A 5,844-nucleotide genomic window follows, 5' to 3' on the forward strand; every position below is an offset into this window, starting at 1 on the left:
CCTTCAGCACGTAGGCTGGCTCCAACACTATCAGCACGTAGAACTGGCTCCAACACTATCAGCACGTAGAACTGGCTCCCACACTATCAGCACATAGAACTGGCACCTTTCGACTGGCTCCAATACTATCAGCACGTAGAACTGGCTCCCACACTATCAGCACGTAGAACTGGCTCCCACGCTATCAGCACGTAGAACTGGCTCCCACACTATCAGCATGTATAACTGGCTCCCACACTATCAGCACGTAGGACTGGCACCTTTAGACTGGCTCCCACACTATCAGCACGTAGAACTGGCACCTTTAAACTGGCTCCCACACTATCAGCATGTAGAACTGGCACCTTTAGACTGGCTCCCACACTATCAGCACGTATAACTGGCTCCCACACTATCAGCATGTAGAACTGGCACCTTTAGACTGGCTCCCACACTATCAGCACGTAGAACTGACTCCCACACTATCAGCACATAGAACTGGCCATAACATTCAACCTTGCACAAATGGCAATACAATCCTGTGTATTACAGAATGGAAAAGTAGAATACATTGTGTTAACCACTTAACTGCATATGACTGTTATTCATCTTAGATGTCCCATTACACTAGCAAACAGCTGGGACTAAGATATATCAAGTCTAGTCAAATCATCAATGCATGCATATCACCAGAATCTAACTGTTGAATTACATTTACATTTACATTTAAGTCATTTAGACAGACGCTCTTATAGAACTGGCATTTAGACTGGCATTCACCTTAGACATCCAGTGGAACAACCACTTCACAATAGTGCATCTAAATATTTCAGAACTGGATTACTGGTTTATCCTATCCTAGGTATTCCTTAAAGAGGTGGGGTTTCAGGTATCCGGAAGGTGGTGATTGACTGGCCCCACACTGTCCAGCGTCATGAGGGACTTTGTCCCACACTATCAGCACGTAGAACTGGCACCTTTAGACTGGCTCCCACACTATTAGAACTGGCCAGAGAACAACAGTTTTGACTGGAGCTCACACATAGAACTGCACTTCCTAAATATCAGGCCACATAGAACGCAGGCACCTTTAGACTGGGTCCCAAGGATCAGCAGCCTGGACTGGCACCTTTAGGTACGTTCCCCTCACAGCTAGGCAGCACCATTTGTGGACTGGTTTCAGGACTGACTGAACCTGATCAATGGCATGACTTTATGATAAGCAAAATAAACACCTGTTAGTTGGCTCCCACATTGTGCAGGAGTTTGTTCCACTATCAGCAGGAAGGAACTGGTTCTTTAGACTGGCTCCAGATCAACTAGAACTGGACAAGACTGAGAACCAGATATCAAACCTTGGTTCCCACACTATCAGCTGTAGAACTGGCACCTTTAGACTGGCTCCCACACTATCAGCACATAGAACTGGCACCTTTAGACTGGCTCCCACACTATCAGCACATAGAACTGGCACTTTTTAGACTGGTAATTCCCACATATGATGAACTGAGACTGGCTCCCACACTATCAGCACTAGAACTGGCACCTTTAGACTGGCTCCCACACTATGGGCACATACTGGCACCTTTAGGCTCCTTACTATCAGAGAACTGGTTATTTTACACTATCATACTGATGTGCACGGGTTCAGACTGGGTTCACACTATCTTAACATAGAATGTGTTTTTGGACTGGTTCAGTGAACTGGTTCCCTACTTAACTATCTGATGTGAACTGGCACCTTCAGACTGGCTTCACACTATCAACATACTGAATGTGTTTTTACAGGTTCTAGTCAGCTAGAACTGGTTCCCCTATCTTAACAGCACTGATGTGTTTTTACAGGTTTAGACTGGCTTCACACTATCAGCACATAGAACTGGCACCTTTCAGTTCCACACTATCAGCACATAGAACTGGCACCTTTAGACTGGGCTCCCACACTATCTTAACATAGATGGCACCTTCAGACTGGGTTCACACTATCAACATAGAACTGGCAGGTTCAGACTGGCTTCACACTATCTTAACAAGACTGACCTTTGACTGGCTTTTACAGGTTCAGTGAACTGGTTCCCATCTATCACACTGAACTGGCAGGTTCAGACTGGCTCCTACACTATCAACATAGAACTGGCACCTTCAGACTGGCTCCCACACTATCAGCACATAGAACTGGCATGACTGGCTTTTACACTTCATAGAACTGGCACCTTTTTACACTATCAGCATGTAGTTTTTACAGGTTCAGACTGGGTTCTCCTATCTTAACATAGCACAGGTTCAACTGGCTCCCATCTTCAACATAGAACTGGCACCTTTAGTGCTGGCTCCCACACTATCAGCACATAGAACTGGCACCTTTACTGACTGGTTTTTACACTATCAGTAGAACTGGCCATAACATTCAACCTTACAAATACTAATCCTGTTATTACAGAATGGAAAAGTAGAATACATTGTGTTAACCACTTAAACATATGATGTGTTTTTCAGGTTCAGTGCTGGGTTACACTAGCAAACAGCTGGGACTAAGATATATCAAGTCTAGTCAAATCATCAATGCATGCATATCACCAGAATCTAACTGTTGATGTGTTTTTACAGGTTCAGTGCTGGGTTTATCCTATCTTAACATACTGATTGATGTGTGTGGTTTTCCACTCTTAAATACTGGTGTTTTTCAGTGCTGGGTTCTCCTATCTTAACATACTGATGTGTTTTTACAGGTTCAGTGCTGGGTTCTTGGTGTCCTATGGTTTCATAGACTTTTATAGAATGTAATTACTGATGTGTTTTTACAGTTCAGTGCTGGGTTCTCCTATCTTAACATACTGATGTGCTTACAGGTTCTGTGCCTTCTTTATCTTAACATACTGATGTGTTTTTACGGGTTCAGTGCTGGGTTCTCCTATCTTAACATACTGATGTGTTTTTACAGGTTCAGTGCTGGGTTCTCCTATCTTAACATACTGATGTGTTTTTACAGGTTCAGTGCTGGGTTCTCCTATCTTAACATACTGATGTGTTTTTACGGGTTCAGTGCTGGGTTCTTCTATCTTAACATGTAGTGTAAATGTTTTCACAGGTTCAAGACATTGAGTTTGTCCAGATCGAGATGAAAGTCATTGAGGGGCTTAAGGTTGGAAATGACTGCCTGAAGAGTATGCATGAGGTAGGTTATGGTTCGCTTCTTAGTCCAGGTTTTTCTATGGGGGGAATCTGCTCTTCCTCAGAATACAAGTGAGTCACATGACAGACTAAGCACACATTCACAGTCACGTGTGGTTAGGCATGCTCACACACTCACACAGGAGTAAGACATTCAGCTCAGTGTCCTAAGTGTTAATAAATAAACCTTCCACTGGCATGTAACCTTTTATGTGATCTACACCCCAGAAAAACAGACGGTGTGTTAGCTAGCATCACTGTGCACATTGTTTAACCTTTTATGTGATCTACACCCCAGAAAAACAGACGGTGTGTTAGCTAGCATCACTGTGCACATTGTTTAACCTTTTATGTGATCTACACCCCAGAAAAACAGACGGTGTGTTAGCTAGCATCACTGTGCACATTGTTTAACCTTTTATGTGATCTACACCCCAGAAAAACAGACGGTGTGTTAGCTAGCATCACTGTGCACATTGTTTAACCTTTTATGTGATCTACACCCCAGAAAAACAGACGGTGTGTTAAGCATCACTGTGCACATTGTTTAACCTTTTATGTGATCTACACCCCAGAAAAACAGACGGTGTGTTAGCTAGCGTCACTGTGCACATTGTTTAACCTTTTATGTGATCTACACCCCAGAAAAACAGACGGTGTGTTAGCTAGCATCACTGTGCACATTGTTTAACCTTTTATGTGATCTACACCCCAGAAAAACAGACGGTGTGTTAGCTAGCATCACTGTGCACATTGTTTAACCTTTTATGTGATCTGCAACCCAGAAAAACAGACTGTGTGTTAGCTAGCGTCACTGTGCACATTGTTTAACCTTTTATGTGATCTGCAACCCAGAAAAACAGACTGTGTGTTAGCTAGCATCACTGTGCACATTGTTTAACCTTTTATGTGATCTGCAACCCAGAAAAACAGACTGGGTGTTAGCTAGCGTCACTGTGCACATTGTTTAACCTTTTATGTGATCTGCAACCCAGAAAAACAGACGGTGTGTTAGCTAGCGTCACTGTGCACATTGTTTAACCTTTTATGTGATCTGCAACCCAGAAAAACAGACGGTGTGTTAGCTAGCGTCACTGTGCACATTGTTTAACCTTTTATGTGATCTGCACCCCAGAAAAACAGACGGTGTGTTAGCTAGCATCACTGTGCACATTGTTTAACCTTTTATATGATCTACACCCCAGAAAAACAGACGGTGTGTTAGCTAGCATCACTGTGCACATTGTTTAACCTTTTATGTGATCTACACCCCAGAAAAACAGACGGTGTGTTAGCTAGCGTCACTGTGCACATTGTTTGAAGATTAAAGGATTAGGTTCCAAATCCCTGACTACAGCGAGCCTAGTGGTGTGACTGCTGCTCCGTATCCTGGGTTACTCTGGCTGGCTGGCTGGCTGTCTGGCTGTCTGGCCAGAATTATTCTCTTTAAGAGAGACAATGTTTAATCTCTCTCTCACACACACACATAGAGACACAGAGAATAAGTAAACTAGAAGACTTTCTGCTCCTAACTTGACATTGTCCCTGTCTCGTCCTCTCAGGCCATGTCACTAGAGGACGTGGGAGAGGATCATGGATGAGACCCAGGATGCTATAGAGTACCAGAGGGTGAGTTTCTCTGTTCCCATGGTATCATCAATCAATTTGATATACCCCTTTTTACAGTCCTAACTCTTAATCCATCCCAAGTACTTCAGTCTTCAGTGTAGTGTGTGTTGCTGCCCGGCTGACATGCTCTGCTCTGGTTGATCCTACAGCAAATAGATGAGCTGCTGTCAGGCTCCCTGACTCAGGAGGATGAGGATGCTGTGCTATCTGAGCTGGAGACTATCACTCAGGTGTGTATCATACTGATCTACATCAGTCTCCTCTGGCTGTTATCTGAGCTGGAGACTATCACTCAGGTGTGTATCATACTGATCTACATCAGTCTCCTCTGGCTGTTATCTGAGCTGGAGACTATCACTCAGGTGTGTATCATACTGATCTACATCAGTCTCCTCTGGCTGTTATCTGAGCTGGAGACTATCACTCAGGTGTGTATCATACTGATCTACATCAGTCTCCTCTGGCTGTTATCTGAGCTGGAGACTATCACTCAGGTGTGTATCATACTGAGCTACATCAGTCTCCTCTGGCTGTTATCTGAGCTGGAGGCTATCACTCAGGTGTGTATCATACTGAGCTACATCAGTCTCCTCTGGGTATAATACCAGGAGGAAGAGGAAGAGGGTGGTGAAACAACACCTGCCATGGAGGACCAAAACACTTCTGGTTTTATTTTCCACCTGGTAGTTAATTGCACTTAACTGGTTGACCTGATGAAGTCCTGTTTAACCTGTGTAACTGTTGTCTCCCTCTACTGCTGCAGGGAGAAGATGTAGAACTTCCAGAGGTCCCCAATCATTATGATGGTAGCCACTGTCTACCCTGTTACATTACCTCAATCCCAGAACCAGTGTAGACTGTTACATTACCTCATCATTATGATGGTAGTAGTAGTACTGTCTACCCTTTTCAATCATTATGATGGTAGTACTGTCTACCCTGTTACATTACCTCAATCATTATGGTAGTAGTAGTAGTACTGTCTACCCTGTTACATTACCTCAATCATTATGATAGTAGTAGTAGTACTGTCTACCCTGTTACATTACTTCAATCATTATGATG

General features: G+C 43.6%; 1 pseudogene; it reads left to right on the forward strand.

The window, feature by feature from the left end:
* The first annotated feature begins 217 nt into the window (after positions 1 to 217).
* LOC123998876 lies at positions 218 to 5,635 on the forward strand (annotated as a pseudogene).
* The last annotated feature ends 209 nt before the right edge of the window (positions 5,636 to 5,844 follow it).

This window comes from Oncorhynchus gorbuscha, linkage group LG16 (genome assembly GCF_021184085.1).
Source record: "Oncorhynchus gorbuscha isolate QuinsamMale2020 ecotype Even-year linkage group LG16, OgorEven_v1.0, whole genome shotgun sequence".
Taxonomy (NCBI): domain Eukaryota; kingdom Metazoa; phylum Chordata; class Actinopteri; order Salmoniformes; family Salmonidae; genus Oncorhynchus; species Oncorhynchus gorbuscha.